Here is a 19,670-nt window from a genome sequence, read left to right as displayed (position 1 = left end):
GAAAGAAGACATAGACAGATTGGGAACAGGAGGGACATATGGCTGGATTCAACCACAATGCCAACTTTATTTGTATTATTCACTCTTTTATAAAGCAGGGTTGTATATCAAGCAGGATAATTTAAGCTTAGTTCTCCAGACATGTCCTTTCACAATAGATAGCAATAGTATGTGTCCTTGAATAGATAGCAATAGTATGCGCCCTTGAGCCACAAGCCTTTAACAACAAGGGTGAGACAGGTGGGCTGCGGTTGGAAGAGTCAACAGAGAGCCATTGCTCGATCCATTAACCCCTTCCTGGCACGCGGCCCCCAACATCCAGATTGACATAAAGAATGGAAAGCACATTGGAGAAGAAATTAAGTGAGGTAAAATTTTACATTTTATTTTTCTTATTATTAATTGATTCAAAAGAGAAGTTTATTCAAAATAATAGAACGATATCTTCTATTTTATACACCACACACACACACGCTTACATATGCTTATAGATAAGTGAAATGAATGACAGTAATGATACAAGAAACAGGAGGGAGGAATTAGCAATATTTTTTATTGTAAGAAATGTACACTACCTATGAAGCAGTATAGATTATTTGAAAGCAGACTTCTATTTGTTGTGTACATTGCAAATTCTAGGGAAACCACTAAGAAAAGTGAAAAGTATAACTAGAATTGATACGCTAATAAAGGAAAATGAGATCATATAAAATGCTTAATTCTGAAACCCCTCCAAAAAAGGGCAAAAAAAGACCAAAAAATAGAATAGTATCTAAGAACAATGAATGAAAAACAGTAACCAATATGGCAAGTATTGATCCAACTATGTCAATATCACTTTAAACATCAATGGTCTAAATATATTAATTAAAAGAGAGATACTGTCAAAGTGCATGAAAGAACAAGACCCAACAGGATATTGTCTAAAAGAAACTCACTTTAAACAAAGAAAACATATTTTAAAAATAACTGGACAGAAACAGATAATCCATTATTAACACTAATCAAAAGACGGCAAGAGTTGCTATGTTAAGTTCTGATAGAGCTCATTTCAGAATTCAAGTTATCAAGGGTAAAGAGAGCATGCATTACGTAACGATGAATGGGTCACTACTCCAGGAAGAGTACAATCCTTGACGTATATGTGCCTAAACACAGAATGTCAAAATCTGTGATGCACAAACTGAAAGAACCTCAAGGGGAAATCCACTACCTAGTTGAAGACCTCAACACCTTTCTAGCAGAAATGAATAAATGCAACGGGCAGAAGAGCACTATGTATACAGTTGAACTCAACACGACCATCAATCAGCTAGATATAACGGACACCTATAAACTACTTCAATCCACAACAGCAGAATGCACGTTCTTCTCAAGTTCACATGGAACAGTCACTAAAATGGACCACATTATGGGCCACAAAACACACATTAACAAATTTAAGTGGAAAGAAATCACACAATGTTTGGTCTGATTTCGCAACAGAATTAAACTAAAAATCAAGAAAGATAACTGGAAAAATTCCCAGTACTTGGAGATTAAAGAAATTCTTCTAAATAACACATGAGTCAAAGGAGAAATCTAAAGGCATTTTAAAATGTTTTGAACTAAATGAAATGTGTAATCAAGTGTGTGAAATAATGGTGGTCTAATATACCAAGGACTGAAAATTCTCCATTGAGTTAAATAATAAGGACACTACTGGTAACTTAGGGTGTTTTTAGCACAATGGTCATGATAAACAACTTTAAAAGAAAGGGGTGGGAGAGGAAGTGAAGGCATCTGCTTTGGGAGTTGTGCTGCAAAATCAGGCAATGAAATTGTTTGCTAAATGAAGGGAATTATTATACTGAAGTTGCTCTTAAAAGTGTGAGACATTATATGTTTATGCAGATGAAAAAGAGAGGAAGATTTTGATGATACTGAAAATGATAACCTAGAAGAAAAAGAGTGAATGAGTCACAGCACAAAATTAGAAGAGTCAGTCATAAAATTGAAAGAAAATTTATGAAGCCAGAATGTAGCATATATGGGAATAAATAGAGACTGGTAGATGTATTTGGAAGAACAAGTAGAACTTCTTTTCCAGTTGCTTCTATTTTCTCGATAAAACCAGGAACAAGGTATCATGTGGAAGTGAAGAGGGGAGAAAATATTTGGGGGATCTAAGGTAATTTAAACTACTAGACTTCTCTGGCTCCTGTTCTATGCTTTTTAGCTCTGAATGCACAAATAATACTGTTTTATATTATTTAAAATGCCTACGTGGATCTTGTCAGTAAGATTAAAAAAGACATGGGTGTTACTTCTCAAATAATTAAAATATTTATAACTTGCTACATGAAAGTTCTGTTAGATTGACATGGTTCAAGACTTATTATGACATTGAAATATTTTTAGAGAATGACTAAAGATACTGGTGCTAAGGATTCAAAAACCAATGTTGTGTCTTCTTTTTTATTTGACATTTTCCTACAGAATGACATAGTTTGGGATCCCTGGGTGGCTCAGAGGTTTAGCGCCTGCCTTCGACCAGGGGTGTGATTCTGGAGTTCCAGGATCGAGTCCCACATCAGGCTCCCTGCGTGGAGCCTGCTTCTCCCTCTGCCTGTGTCTCTGCCTCTCTCTCTCTCTCTCTCTCTCTCTCTGTGTCTCTCATGAACAAATAAATGAAATCTTAAAAAAAATGACATAGTTTTTCTCATTGTAAAGGGGAAAATAAGAGCAGAAGGAAACTTAGAATGTTTTGTATGTTCTCCTGTAAAAAAAGAGAAAGTACAGCTCTCCCTTCTCGCCAGTACAATGTAAGATGATAACAGTTATAATGGCATAGAAATATTTTCATTGTTGTGAATGTGTAAATTTAAAGTCAATGAATTTAAACAAATATTTATTTTAAAAAGCCTTTGCCTCTTTGTCACTCAACACTATCTTGTTTTGTTTTGTTTTTATTCAGTTTCTCCGTGGTCATTTTTGTTGTTCACCTGGGTCAAGGTAAAAAATAAATCGATAGGTCAACTGGTAAGTAGTGCCAAGGTCAGACTGCCTGAGTTCTGGTCTCAGCTTGTAGGATACAGATTCCTTTAATACGATTTAATTCCATTGCCAGGCCCAGCCAGCGACTGGAAATAGGATAGGTACACTGTATTATTTCAATTTTATTTCATCTGGCAGCTCTGCGGTGCCCATCTTATTAACTAGAGAACTACTTAGACATATAAATTTCAATAATGTCATTGGAAGACACACCCACTTTCTTTACTTCATTGCTTGATGGATAGGGAGTAATAGTGAAGATCATATGTATGATTCATAAACTAGGAAGCACTTAAAGTAACTACAGTTCTATACCACATGAGCTTCCACACATTAGGTGAAGAGGCAAAAATAACACCCCGATGAAAGATGTCACATTTTTGAAGAAGGCCATTGGAGATGGTGACAAAAAACCAATTAGGTAGGAATGCTCAGCGAATCTGTTAAGTGTCAGAATAAAAGGAGGCTTCCTAACCTGTGCCAGTTAGAAACGTATGTTTAGACTTTTCTTAATAAACCATTGACCGAAGATAAGAATAAAACTATACAGAGAAAATGTGATTGAAAGTAAGTAAAGAGAAAAATCAACAACTCCTAATTCAACTTAGTATCTCAATTTTCTTCTCTCTTGTAATTATGAGATTACAGTGGATTAAACTCTCACCCTTTATTCTGTCCCCTACAGTGTTGCCTTAAAGCAGCCTAAGACACAACTTAATGGTTCGGGCCACAGTCACAAAAAAACAACTATCACAGCATTTATTTTTGTTATGTATTTTTACACATATTATATCATATAACATATATATCATATAACATATATGATATGTGTGTATATGTATATATACAATTTTTCTATGTAGTTCTCAGTCTTCCACTCAAAAGAAATGTATCTTACTCTCATCAAGGCAATGCATTAATATGAAAAAATAGAATTGACACTTTAACAAATAACAACAATTAAATCAGTACTGAAAAAATGAAAAATTATACTAGGAAAGGGAAACACTGGTAGTTGCATAGATATAGCAAACTTTACTAAAATTATATTTTAAAATTATGATATTTTTAAAAAGAAAATTATAAATTAACTCTAGTGTTGCAGAATAATGACTGCTCAATAAAATACCTATGTATTTTGGGAAGAACTAAGCCATTATTCTAGACAGAAAACAGTAAAACACATACCTCTTAAAAAGTGGAATAAAAAGAGTCTCAAGGTTAAACTGAAAAAATTCCCAAAATCATGAATAATTGTTAGCAATGATTAAGTTGAATAGGGCACAAAAAGTGTGAGTGTTCAAATTTACTTGAACAATACTCAGATTCAATTTAAAGTAAGTTGGATTTTTTTTTTCCTACCTGGTATTTGAGAACACAAAGAAGTAATAATTTAACTTTTTATAAATGTAAAAATATATTGCTAAAAGTGGCTTATAAAACTTTAAACACCACTTTTTTGGGTAGCACATCTTTGAGTAATGCACTACTTGATTAAACTTTCATTTGTACTTTATTTCAATGGTGTCCATCACAGTTGCAGCTAGCCATTCAAAGAAATACAATACTCTAATAAGAATGGTTTACTTATAAATATAATTCAAGTACCTAAGCACCTCTAACCATAAATGCCTGTTTTTCTGCTCAGAAAATCTTAGTCAAGTGTCTTAACAATAACAAGTTTGTTTAGGTAACTGCCATTCACCAAATACTTAGCCACTTGTGTTAAATATCTGATTAGTTACATTGTCCTACCCCTGTGGGTCTGATGACATATTGATATATGTGAGATTTGATCTGCGCTACTGTTGGATTTACCCTGTTTGATGATAAACTTTTGTCAAGATCAAAAAGATCCTTTCTCATGGTTTCCTTCTTCAGCAACCTCATTCTTAACTCCTTTCTCTTCTACATTTAACTGTTGGTAACAAGTCATCTATATTTGCTTCCAAAATCCCCATGCTTTGTTTTTATTTAAAGGCAGGACTATAATGAAAAATAAAAGAAAATACTCCAAAACAATATTCAAAAATATATTTTAAAATATAGACACATAAGTTGGCATTTCTTTTTATGTTTTGTTGTGGTCTCTTCTCCTCTTGTATACCATAAAGAAATACAGCAGGAAGAAAAAAAAGTCAAATTCCTTTTTTAAAATCACTTCTGGAAGATAAACATAATTGTCAGACTGCAATACCTATTAAGGTTGCCCAAAATAGCTTAAGTCTTAAGAACCCACAGTGGATAAAGTAAAGAAGTAGACAAATGCAAAAGGAGTAGTGGTGATAATTTTTAAAAGACACCAGCAAAAACAAACAAACAAACAAAAAGGAATGGTTAATTTTGAAGTGCAAAATTTATCATTGTTTTGTAACAATATTTGCTAGAAATCAGGATAGGGCGGAGAGGGACTATACTGAGAACCAATGTCTCCGGAACTCAAACAAAGTAGTTTGGTTTCTGAACCAGGAAGAGTACATTGCATGCATGCCAGGGAGCTCTTACAAATAAATATCTGGTTCTGGTTCAACGTGGCAGACACTGACCAGGGGCCCTGCAATAAAGAGCTCACTACGCAACTGCAGTTAAATGTTAACAGGCTTCAACCTTGCTTCAGCAAGGGGATGGTATAAGGATCTAGCTATCTCACCTACTACCCTTTACCCCCCACACAGCTACACACCACACACAGAATTCCTCTAATAGATGGTCTTTGCTCTGGAGCTCCCTGATGGGCAGGCAGATTTAAGTCTGCATTGGGATTTGAATGCTCCCCTGCCCCAATCCTGCTTCCTCCCCTCTTCTTTCACAGGTGTTACTTTCTCCAAAACCTTTCCACCCCCAAGCCTTTCTAAGCTTCGCTCCGAATAAAAATCTGCTGGCTTGGAGAAAGTGCAAATTATTAAGTGGTTAACAATAAGATGTATACGTGTAATACCGATACAAAGATGCTATATGAAAAAACAATAAGGGAACTCAGCCCAACTTGCTCACATTACAGATCATCATTAAAAAATCCTGCCTCCAGGGGCACTTGGGTTGGCTCAGTGATTGAGCATCTGCCTTTGGCTCAGGTCATAATGGGGGATCCAGATTGAGTCCTGCATCAGGCTTCCAACTGGGAGCCTCCCTCACCCTCTCTACCTATGTCTCTGACTCTCTGTGTCTCTCATAAATAAAAGAAAAACATAAACCTTAAAAAAATGCTGCCTCCAGAGAGTCAAATGGTGACTGAATATTTTATTATGAGTTAAAAACCAAAAAATACGGCACACATGCCTTTATAAAGCAAAACCATAAAAAAACAATGCAGTAACTCATGAAAGATAGTTACACAGAAAAAGGAAGAGGTAAAACTTGAGTTATCCAAATTTAAATGAGAAGGAAACCCCTCAAAACACAAAAATAAAGACAAATAACAAACATGGAAAGGTCAAATAGAGACAAAGCCATTAAAGATGTCAGGAAAATGAATAAATTAAATGAAGTAGAAATTGAAAAAAAATCATTGAGAAAATTCAGAGAAAGCAAAGGACATCCAAAATCCACAAACAGTAGTCTCTAGAAAATAAAAAATGTACTTGAAACTATTATTTGACAATGAAACTAATTTAATATTAAAGATACAACTCAAGTGGATTTTATTTTGTTAAACAATTTATATATCAAATGTATATTTATATACTAAAATCACATAACAGAAGATTACACCAAGAGCCATGAAGATAAAAATATGAAACTATTAAAGAATGAACCTCAGGTAAACAGAATTTTCCTAAGGAAACAGGGGAAAAATGACTGGCAGCGAACACTAAGTGATAAGTGAAAGTTTGGATTCCTAAAAAATGAGGGAATTTTATAATAGGCTAAGAGCATGGTAATGTTTCAATTATTACAAATTGTGAGATAAAGAAAAAAGATGGTGGCAGGTAGAATAAATTTCCTGATTGCATTGTAATAGTTAAGTGTCAAACCATAACATTAAATGAGAGCAAAGGTAGTAGAAGAATAAACATATTTAGCAGTACTAAGTTTACCACCAAATGATTACATTATTGGTTAATGTTATATTTCATAAAACAGGAAGAGGGCTTGGAGGAGAGAAATGTGTTTATTTGACACTGACTTACAGAAGGAATTAAGACAATATAGGATTAAAGACCCTTTTGATTATAAGAGCAATTACTACAACAAAAATGGATGCTCTTCCAAATATCAACACAACACATATACAAACACAAAAACTAGACTTTTAAAACACTGTAAAGAGACAAAATAAATATTGTAAGAGAACTAAAACCAAGTATATGTCATTTCAAATGTAAATAGTTTAACCCTTATTAACAGAAAATTATTTTCTTTTCACATTAAATCACAAAGCAAGATCTAACAGTAGTTTGTGTACAAGAAGTAAATCTAATTTGAAAGTATACAAAAGTATGAAATTAAAACAAAACCAGGATTTGTACAACAAAATTATACTGGCAAAATGGAAATCAAATGAAAAGCATTGAATAAAACAAAGAAGGCCACTTCAGAATGCTAAAGGGTTTATCATAAAATGAAGATATAACAGTTGTGAATATTCATGCACAAATTATCCTAGCAGCAACTATCATAAAACAGAAATTGAATGAGATGCAAGGAGAATTGCAGAAAACATATTATGGTGACAAATTTATCTTTCCCAGCTCATGACTAATCCAATGGTAAAATAAACAAAACCCTAACGTCATAGAAGACGTAATGACATCATTAATAAGGTAAACGTGTTTGATACATATAAACTATTTTATTTGTACATCATTCGTTACATGTCTTGGTCAAATAAATTTTTGTCATCAGAAAGGGTTTAAACTTCACATTCTACTTATTATTTTACTTAACTGTTTGTATCCTTTTCCTCCAGATGTCATCACTTATTTTCAACATTTTTTGTTTTCTTGAATCCAATTCTTTCCTTAAGTCCTTTGACCCTAATTTATATGTATTTATGACATAGCTGGGCTTTTGCTATAATTTTCCAGTGATCATCCAGTACGGTAATCATATAGCGTAATGCCAGAATGATCTTGCCAATGTGTAATACTTTCATGGCTTCTCCCTGTAATAATCTTTGAATCTCCATTATTTCTAACTAAGTTAAGTACAGGTTTCTCCACCTCTTGCAAGTTTCTGCAAAATTTATGATGAAACCCCATGTCCAGCTATCCTTATTATACTCTCTTGAATTTATTTTACCTTTGTCTAATATATTGTTGCTTTCTGAATGCTGCACTCACTTTCTGGTCTTCTTGCTTCCCCATAAAGAATTCATTTACTTCAGATTCCCTCCTTTCTTTTCCCTGGCTAATCCCCCTGACGTTATGCATCTGTTTCACATTCATTGCAAAGCTGGAGGTTCTTGAGAGCCGCATATATATGTTCTTCATATTTGTAAAATAGGATATAAAGTGATTTTATTAGGTATTTAAGACTGGGTAATATTTTGGGAAGAGAACTCTGTGCACTATTTCCTATGCAATAAATTGCAATCAGAGTCTGAATCTCCCATCTTTACCTTCTCTTGTTTTATATTTTGAAAGAAATTTTAGAATAAGTTGGGAAGATATTGCTTATACTCTAGATGATAGAATATTGTAGCTTTTATAAGGCTTTCCTTGATATGGAAGCAAGTGAGAAAAATAAGTAGGTTTGAAAGAGATTTAGGATTTAACATTGATGTACATTAGTTGTAGATGAGATCTGATAGTTCAGTCATCCATCATTCTGCAGCCATTGTCTAATCTCTCTGCTGTGCTTTGGACACAATATTGTTTAGAGAGATAGTTATCACGAATTTCATTTTCTCACCTCCTTCTTGCTTTACAGTGCATTCTATTTTAGCTGTCACCAAAATAACCAATGACCGCATTGCAAAATTCAATGAATATTGAGTTTGACACTTTTGGTCACACTGTTGTTCTTAAAACATCCCTGGTGATGATGAATACCAATTTAAAAATCTATATGAATAATTATGTAACTTTATTTTCTATTAATGGCAACTTTGCTTGATTTCTGGACCTCATTTCAGCATGCCAGTGGAAAATGTAACCACTGTTGTCCTTTACGAGGGTCTCTACACCCTTGAATTGTGAATTGTGTGATCTCATGCAATGATAAGTCATTTGGGGGATTTGACGCCCCAACTACTCTTTAATAACAATCCATGTAGGTTGTTTCTGTGAAGGACTTAGTCAATGTTTACAGGGCTCTTTCAACTCTAGTGTCTCTGATTTTTCTATCTCAGTTTGTAAGGCTATTGAAATTCTCACATGACTGGTTACAATATGTACCTGGGCCCTTATTACCTTTGATACTGCTATGAAATATCTTGGGAACTCTCTGCCCCAATGATTTCTATTTTCTTTCCCCTTTTCTCTCTTGCAAACCTATGGGGTTGGGGGAGAACCTAGAAGGTTAATAGAAATAACCCCTCCTTTATATTTTTTCAAGGAATTCAGTCTACGCCCACAGATCCCCCAACTAGGACCTCCTTTGATACCTGGCCCCACCCTCATTTATGCTTTGGCATTTGAAAGACAAAAGACAAAATAGTGGGCAGCCCGGTGGCTCAGCAGTTTAGTGCCACCTTCAGCCCAGGGCATGATCCTAGGGTCCCAGGATTGAGTCCCACGTCAGGGTCCTGGCATGGAGCCTGCTTCTCCCTCTGCCTGTGTCTCTGCCTCTCTCTCTTTCTCAAGTGAATACATAAAATCTTAAGAAAACAAAATAATAGTTTGCTATATATTTCCAATTCCCATCTGTTTCATACCTGTTTAATGTTCTGAGCACAACATTAAATATATGTTTGAATTGGGGAAAAAGAAAAAGGAAGGACAAGCAATAGAGGTAAAATTTTACAACAAAAAGGTTTTTTAATGCTCTTTTTAAATGTTTTTATGTGATTGTTTCCTTTATGTGCACAGGATCATTTTGACTATAGTTCTCAGTTTAAGTCATATTTTATAATCATTTCATGTCCTTAATATTTTATTTCATTTATTATGTTTTATTTATTTATTTAATTTTTCCTCCTTCATTCACTATATATATTATATATTTAATGTATGTCTTCCAAATTTACTTTCAATATGCACAGATACACACACACTATATATGTATGCATACAAGAAAAACACAAGATATTTAAATGCTTTTTAAAATAGATGCAATATTGGAGCACCTGGGTGGTTCAGTCAGTTAAAGTTCTGACTCTTGATTTTGGCTTAGGCCATCATCTCAGGGTTGTGAAACTGAGCCTGGCATCAGCCCCGCACCGGATATAGAGTCTACTTAAGATTCTCTCTCCCTCTGCCCCTCCCTCCTTCCCTTCCTTCCTTTCCTTCCCTTCCTTCCTTCCTTCCTTCCTTCCTTCCTTCCTTCCTTCCTTCCTTCTTTCCTTTCCTTTCCTTTCCTTTCCTTTTTCCTTTCCTTTTTCCTTTCCTTTTTCCTTTCCTTTTTCCTTTCCTTTTTTCCTTTCCTTTTTCCTTTCCTTTTTCCTTTCCTTTTTCCTTTCCTTTTTCCTTTCCTTTTTCCTTTCCTTTTTCTTTTCCTTTTTCCTTTCCTTTTTCCTTTCCTTCTTTCTTTCCTTCTTTCTTTCTTTCTTTCTTTCTTTCTTTCTTTCTTTCTAAGATTTTATTTATTTATTCATGAGAGACACACAGAGAGAGAAGCAGAGACATGGACAGAGGGAGGAGCAGACTCCATGCAGGGAGCCCAATGTGGGACTCAATCCCAGGACTCCAGCATCATCCTCTGAGCCGAAGGCGGTGCTAAACCACTGAGCCACCCAGGCTGCCCTCTCTTCCTCTTTCTAAACAAACAAAACAATATGATATAGATACAAGAATTTACATTACCACCAGAAACACTTTCAAGACTCATGCTATAGTACATTATTGCTAGCCTTTACTTCTTAATTCCTGCTAATATTATAGATACAAAAGATATGGGTTGACAGAATTATAAATATGTCCCTTCCCAAGTTCTCCATGTTATTCAAACAGTAACCTAGGTACTGCTGTTCAGTGACTTTTCAGATAAAATTAAGGTTGCTAATAGTTGGCTTTAAAGTAGGGAAATTATCCTGGATTATCTGGACAGGGTTAATGTAATCACATGAACTCTTCATAGCAGTAGAAGGAGGCAAAAGTTTGAGACTGAGAGGTAGGGTACAGAGAAAAGAGGCAGAAGTGAAATCATAGAGATTCAAAGCATCAGAAGGTCTCCATCTGTTGTGGCTGGTTTTGAAGACAGAAGAAGAGAATGAGGAGCCAAGGAATGCGCGTGGCCTCCTGAAGCTGAAAGTAGCTCCCTACTGGTTGACTGACAGCCAGCAAGGAAAGGGGGACCTCGGCTGCTCAATCACAAGTAACTGATCTCAGCCAATAATCTGAAGGAACTTGAAGGCTGATGTTTACCACAGCCTTCCACATAAAATCCCAGGCTGCCAACACCTTGATTTTGACCTGTGAAACCCAGAGCAGAAAAGCGAGTTGAGCCAACCCCCAATTTTGGCTGATATAAACTGTGAGGTGGTATTTGTTGCTGTAACCTATGAAGTTTGTGGTATTTTATTATAAGAGCAATAAAATGCCAATTCAAGTAATATACCATTATTGCTTTTAATTTGTATTCTGTTTCTGAGGTTGTGAATAAATTCAAATAATTACACATTCATGTTTCACCTCTATAAATGACTGGTTCATGTATGAAAAGCCAATGGGATTTTTCTGCCTTTATCATATGCATTTGTAAGAATTTCTCATGTCCTTATTTTTGTATATTTTTCAGCAACTAGAAACACTAAAAATAGTCTTTCATCTGTCTGCTAATTTTTGTCTATTGTGCCCTTCACTGAACAAAATTTTCAAGTCTTATAAATTCAAAGCCACCATTTATTCTTTTAAAATGTGTGCTTTTAGGTTCTTCTTTAAAAAAAATTCTTAAACAGTCCATTGTCATGAAGAAACACTCATATTATCCACATTGGTAGTAATTTCACTTTTCACATTAAATCTTAAACTATCCAAAGTTTGTTGCTTGTGGTATGATGTTGCTTTTCACCCTAAACATGAGCCAATTCCCTTGAACACATTTTATGAAATAATCTCATACTTTGTAAAATTACTATACTAGGAGTTCTCAATCTCAGCATGCATCACAATCACCAGTGTTTGTGTATTAGCTAGGGTTCAGTAGAAAAGCAGGGATTTGTCACAGGAACTTGACCTTATATAATTGTGGAAGCTAGTTAAGCATCTTGGAAGACTATTTTCTCTGTGTCTTATGTGGAAGCTTGAAGTCCACAGAGCATGTGATCAGAAATAAAGTTACATGTAAAGTAAAAGAGGTAAGAACAAAGGATCCCCCAAGCACAAACTGGAGATCACAAGTGGTGAAAACCTTAACAACTTTTGTTGCCTTTCACTGTGATGGAGTGGGCTCTAAAAGTACACATATACCTTGCCTAGGAGTTGAAGTGGAAGGATGATCCAAGGAAGGGAGAGGGAGAGCAGTTGTAGGTACAAGTAGTGCTTCAGGCCAATAAGGTGAGCCTGATTAAACTGTGACAGGGAAGCCAAAAAAAGTGTGAGCTACAGAATGGCTGCTGCTCCAATTCCACCCTACCAATCTCACGCAACAATCTGTTTTGGCCTTCTCTAATCACAAACATAAAGAAAGGAGTATTCCGGGAAATTACTTCAACCTAGTGACGTTCACACATTACAAAGGCACCACGCTGGTTAAATGTAGGTTGTTGAGGTGCAACATTAAACTTTCTGACTCACCAGATCTGGGTGAGACTCAACTCTTTGCACATATAACAAATTCTCCAGAGATAGCCGCCCTGGAAACCATATACTGAGAATGATTACATAATTAGTATATGTGTGTAACTATTATTACAAGTTCCAGGTCTGTTGATAATCCAGTATTTTAATTAATACATCTTAGTAATGTGTCTTATTGTTATTCTTTAATAAAACTGCCTTAGGGGATCCCTGGGTGGCTCAGCAGTCTAGTGCCTATCCTCGGCCCAGAGCGTGATCCTAGAGTCCCAGGAACGAGTCCCACATTGGGCTCCCTGCATGGAGCCTGCTTCTCCCTCTGCCTGTGTCTCTGCCTCTCTCTCTCTCTCTCTCTCTCTCTCTCATGAATAAATAAATAAAATCTTTAAAAAATAATAAAACTGCCTTAGATACCCATTGACTGCATATGTTCACCTGTATTTTATAATCATTAGGTCAACTTTTGCTTTAAATTTTAAAATTAGAATGTATTGATACTAATGATTCATCTCTCTATCCAAGTCTTAATTATTTTAATAGAGCTTACTTTGCTTTTCAATAATGGTCTTAAACATTAAATTTGTTATGTAATTTTTTAAAAGATTATTTATTTATTTATTTATTTATTTATTTATTTATTTATTTATAGAAAGCAGGAAAGAACTTGTGAGCTGGGGATGGAGCAGAGACAGAGCTGGGGATGGAGCAGAGAAAATCTTAAGCAGACTCTTTGCTGAGTGTAGAGCTGGACAAGGGGCTTGATCTCACAACCCTGAGAACAGGACCTCTAAGAACCAAGAGTCAACTGCTCCACCCACTGAGCCACACTAGCACCTGTTAGTAATTTCTATATGGGACTGTTGCTATTGAGAATATAATTTCTTATATTTTCTAATATTTATTTTTCTAATAATGCATGCCGACTTTTTTCATGTTAGTCTTGTATTTGTCAAGTTGGATATTTGATAGTTCTAATAGCTTTGTGTATTTTTTTATTTTAGCACTTCTGCAAATAGAACAGTAATTTCAGATTGTGTTTTTAATTTACATTCCTAAAGTGTTGAATTCCTTATTATACATTTTCTAACCTTATAGATATTCTCTTTAAAACTGTTGTTTTAGATCACTTGACCACTTTGTTTTATTGTCTGCTTTTTTTCTTATTGATTTATAGTTCTCTCTATATAGTTCCTTATTGATTTATAGTTTCTCTATATAGTTCTGTTTAGTTCTTTGTGTTTTTCTTGCTTTTCACTCTTTAAGTAAAGTCTTATGATATTTATTTAGTTTACTCTTAAAATAATCCAATAGTTTTTTCACTTTTTCTGCTCTGCTTAATAAATCTTGCCTATCCTGGGTTCATGAAGATGTTCCATTTTCCTTTGAAGCACTTTTGGAGCTTTTGCTTTAAATGAGTGTCAGACTTAGGAGTTTATAAATATTCAGGTATCACAATTCATTAGGACCAATGTTGTGATAAATTGAAATGAGAGATTTTCTCATGTTATACTGTGACAAACACTACTTTGTGTGATATATGGTCATTTTTTATATGCAAGTGAACTCAACTATTTTATTTAGAATTTTTACATTTATGTCATATTTGAAATTAATTGTAAATTCATTTTTTTGGATTCCACTTCTCCAGTTATAATTTTTCAGCATTTTTCTTTCTGTTTTTATTTCCAGAAAGTATGGAATAGAATTATTATAGAGAGCAAAATGGAGTCTCTCGTGTCAAGCAGGAGCCTGTGTCAAGAAAGAGCCTGTGTCAAGCAATGACTCAAGCAGTTAAGGTACTGCAGCTAGGAGATATCTCTGGGACCAATGTCAGCTGACACCCCAGAAGTGATAACTAGCAAGACCAGAGGAGATTTGCAGAGATCCAAAACTGATTAAATCCCTTTAAAAAGTGAAAGATTTTGGCAGAAACTGTCAGACTCTTCAGACTTGACCCTTCTCTGTCTGACCACTTAAGAAAGGCAACTGCTGCCAAGGCTCTACCAATTGATCTTCGAACAGAACGGAGATTCTTCATTGCTTGAACATAAGGAGCAGTAGTGCCAAGACCTGACCCGGACCAGACCAAGGCCTTAATTCAACTGCGCGCCCACAGACTGACTTTGCATTGGTTTGTTAACTTTCTGCTCACTTCTGTTATCTTGTTTGTGGTGTGGTTTGTCTTCTGTCCTGCTTTCTGTGCTGTGTAAGAAGTCAAGTTTAATCACATGGTGAAATGTTGTTCAGTTTGGAATCCTGGTTTATAATTGTGATTTAACTTTGCTTTATGATAGAATAAAGCTGACATTGTGGAAAGAAACAACTCGTGTGTGTGCCTCCACAGTGTGCTCGTGACAATTATCTATCCTTAAATGTTTGGTACAGTTGGCTAAACTGCCTGGACATGAACTTTGTATGGGTAGTTTAAAAAATTGCCATGTCAATCATTTTAATGTTTTTATTTTCTATTTATGATTTACATTTCATCTTGGACCAACTTTGTAATATATTTTTCTACCTTATCAGAATTTGGATTTTTAGGTACATTATGTAGTATTTTTAAAACAATTAAAAAAAATAAAAATAAAATAATTTCAATACTATAATGACGATTTTTTTCTCTTCTATATTTTGTTCATTGTGCTATTTCCCTCTCAATTTTCTTCTTTATTAGTCTTTTCAGAAATTAGTTTATCTTAGTTTACCAGCTGTTTTTCTTCTTTTATCTAATCATTGATTCTAGATCTTCTGTTATTATTCCATCTCATTTTGTTGTTTGGGGCTCCACGGTTATTTTCTTTGCCTGGATTCAATAGGGCATTAAATTTTACAAACAAATATTTCTGTATCCATTGAGATGATCTTACTACTTTTCTCCTTTGTTCTGTTAATGTATTGAATTATATGGACGGATTTTCAAATGTTAAAACAACATAGTTTGTTTTGCTTCAAAAGTTCTAATCTATATATATATATATATATATATATATATATATATATATTTTGTTCAAAGGACTAGATGAAATATGACTGCCAAAATATTGATCATTTGGGGACTTGGGGACATGGCAGTATTTTAAAGCGTTTTTTTTCCCCTATTTACATATAACTGAAACCTAATCAATCAGATAATATTGTATACTTGAAACATCGGTTATCCTTTTTTCACAGCAAGCCTGTTTTATCCTCATGGAGTTAACAGATAAACTGTTCATGATGTTTAAAAGGAGATAGTAGGCTCAAAAAGGAGTCACTTATGCTAAACTCTACCAAGACTTAATATGTAATCTAACTGCAGCTTCAGCTTCTCTCAGAAATGTGACCTCTAGGGAACTTTCCAGAGAACTCAGTGAAACATGGAGGAGTGGTGGCTGCCCAAGCTGCACCCAGCATCGTGCTCCTTCCCACTCCCCCACACCGGCCTTGGCCTTCTCACCCACTGTAGAAAGTGGTGAAAGAAACCACTTACTGTGATGTTTTGGGGGTCAAACTCAATGCCACCCAGGAGGAACTTAAAAAGGCTTACTTGAAATTGGCCTTGGAGTGCCACGCTAATAAGAATCCAAATGAAGGAGAGAAGTTTAAGCAGATTTCTCAAGCTTATGAAGTGCTCTCTGATGCAAAGAAAAGGTTATTATATGAAAAAGGAGGAGAACAGGCAATTAAAGAGGGTGGAGCTGCTGGTGGTTTTGGCTCCCCCATGGACATCTTTGACATGTTTTTGGAGGAGGAGGAAGGATGCAGAGAGAAAGGAAAGGTAAAAATGTACATCAGCTCTCAGTAACCTTAGAAGATTTACATAATGGTGCAACAAGAAAACTAACTCTGCAAAAGAATGTGATTTGTGATAAATGTGAAGGCTGAGGTGGTAAGAAAGGAGCAGTTGAATGTTGTCCCAATTGCTGAGGTACTGGAATGCAAGTAAGAATTCATCAGATTGGATCTGGAATGGTTCAGCAAATTCAATCTGTGTGCAAGGAGTGCCATGGCCATGGGGAACAGATGGGTCCTAAAGATAGATGTAAAAGCTGCAATGGAAGGAAGATGTTTCAAGAGAAGATTCTAGAAGTGCATATTGACAAAGGCATGAAAGACGGCCAGAAGATAACGTTCCATCGTGAGGGAGACCAAGAACTGGGACTGGAACCAGATATTATCATTGTTTCACATCAAAAGGACCATGCTGTTTTTACTCGAAGAGATCTTTTCATGTGTATGGATATACAGCTGGTTGAAGCCCTGTGTGGCTTTCAAAAGCCAATGTCTATTCTTGACAATCGAACCATCATCATCACCTCTCATCCAGGTTGGATTGTCAAGGATGGGAATATCAAGTGTGTGCTAAAGGAAGGCATGCCAATTTATCATAGGCCATAAGAGAAACGTTGCCTAATTATCTAATTTAGGTTAAACTTCCCCAAGAATGGCTTTCTCTCTCCTGATAAACTTTCTTTGCTGGAAAAACTCCTACCTGAGATGAAAGAAGCAGAAGAGACTGATGAAATGGACCACGTAGCACTGGTGGACTTTGATCCCAATCAGGAAAGACAGCACCATTACAATGGGGAAGCATGAGGATGATGAACATCATCCTAGGGGTGGTGTTCAGTGTCTGACCTCTTTTTTAATGGGGCCAGTGAATAACACTGCTGGCATTTTATATGCAGTAGTGAATGAGTGAAGGACTATAATCATAGCTCACTACTTGCTATTGCTTTTGTTTTAATATTCAACTATAGTAGTGTTTTAGAAGTTAAATGAAGAATAAACCAAAATATAAAAGCTCTAAAAAAAGAAAAGAAACGAAAAGAAAAAGAAATGAGCCAACCTAGAATTTCCTGGTTAGCACTAGAAAGTATGTGCTGGCTGATAGACCCTTTCTGTGACTTTGCCTAAAACAATGCATTCTCTGCTAACAGTTTCCTTTCTCCCACTCACTCTCTGCCTGTAAAAATCTTTCCTTTTCTGCAACTCAGTGGAGCTCCTTACAATTTGTTAGATGGGATGCTGCTCAGTTCATGAATCTTTAATAGAGACAATCAGATCTTTAAGATTTACTCAGGTGAATTTTTGTTATGTAACAATGGTGGGAAGGATTTAAATTATACTTTTGTTTCATCTTAAGAGCAGCAGCAAAAAAGCATGAATTCTTTTTTATAGTACCATACCCCCAAGCACCAGGCAACACCTTGTGGCTAGTTGTTTAAAGTGAAAGGCTGACATTATAAATAGGATGCTAATTTATTAATAGTGAAACAAACATATTTTAGATCTGGGTGAGTTTTGCATTCAAATCTGCTGATATATATTATCAACCTTTCAATTCCTTGTTATTGTTCTTCATTGGCTTTCAATTAATATTTATTTTTTCTTCAACAAGGTCAAGGATGCTATCACTTCATATTTGCATAGGGATCTGAAAAATGCTTTTCTCTTCTTAGTCAATATTTTAGAAACATTTAATCAAGTCAATCAAGTTTTAGCTTTCTGTATTGACTATTTCAAGCTAAATTAATCTATCTATTGCTATAGACATAAACTCCTTAAAATAGACTGACAACTGTTTTTTAAGCGCTCCCTCCTATCTTTCCATTTTTCTATATATTTTGGCAGAAAAAATATTCTTAAATTTGATTCATTTAAATGCAAGTGTAATGCAAATCCAATGTAACATATATTTAAAGACTCCAATTTTGATAAATATACCATATCTTACAAACCATATTAATGGTCTAAATATCATATATATTTAAGAGTTATGTTCACTATATTGTACACCTGAAACTAATATTACACTGTATGTTAACTGGAACTTTTTAAAAAAATATTTTATTTATTTATTCTTTTTTTTTTTTTTTAATTTATTTATTTATTTATGATAGTCGCAGAGAGAGAGAGAGGCAGAGACACAGGCGGAGGGAGAAGCAGGCTCCATGCACTGGGAGCCTGATGTGGGATTCGATCCTGGGTCTCTAGGATCGTGCCCTGGGCCAAAGGCAGGCGCCAAACCGCTGCGCCACCCAGGGATCCCCTTATTTATTTATTCTTGAGAGACTTAGAGAGAGGCAGAAACACAGGCAGAGGGAGCAACAGGCTCCATGCAGGGAGCCGGATGTGGGACAGGATCCCGGGAGTGTGGGATCATGCTCTGAGCCAAAGGCAGATGCGCAACCACTGAGCTACCCAGGTGTCCCACTAACTGGAACTTAAAAAAAAAAAAAAAAAAAAAAACTTAGAAAGTTAAATAAAAGTTTTGTTCATGTTTATGCAAATCAAAACTAAAAATAATATCTAAATTCAACTATAGATTTGTATCCTGTATATTCAGAAATTACAGCCTTACATCGTCAAATAAGGGTATTTTCTTATAGGTATTTATTATAAGGGTAGATTTAATATATTACTTTAAATATTTTATTTATTTTAGTAAATAAATTTCAACCAATTAATATGTCAAACTATATTTTTGACAGTTCAATTTAAAATGGAAACACTGAAGATCATTTTTTTTCTCAATAAAATAAATAATTACACTTCCTTTGTAGGTGGTTTGGAATTGCTTTGGAGCAATCAACATAACATATGGTTCACAGGACACCTGCCAGCAAAAAGCTATTTATAGAAACAGTAAACAAATTAATACCTTAAAGAACCCCATGACTTTTGACACATTATGGTGTCCCATCCAATAAGACTTTATATTACCTCCTAGGGAAAACATTTCTTTACCAGCATATAATTAGTGATTTAACTTAGAAAGAAAATTTTATTTCTTTAAAAAACACAAAATGATATTCT

At 35.0% G+C, this 19,670-nt stretch overlaps 1 pseudogene; it reads left to right on the top strand.

The window, feature by feature from the left end:
• Positions 1–1,102: 1,102 nt before the first annotated feature.
• On the top strand, positions 1,103–17,553 carry LOC121487152 (annotated as a pseudogene).
• The last annotated feature ends 2,117 nt before the right edge of the window (positions 17,554–19,670 follow it).

This window comes from Vulpes lagopus, chromosome 1 (assembly GCF_018345385.1).
Source record: "Vulpes lagopus strain Blue_001 chromosome 1, ASM1834538v1, whole genome shotgun sequence".
Taxonomy (NCBI): domain Eukaryota; kingdom Metazoa; phylum Chordata; class Mammalia; order Carnivora; family Canidae; genus Vulpes; species Vulpes lagopus.
Note: the sequence above shows the minus strand (reverse complement) of the source record. Positions and strands in the feature narration are given on the sequence as shown.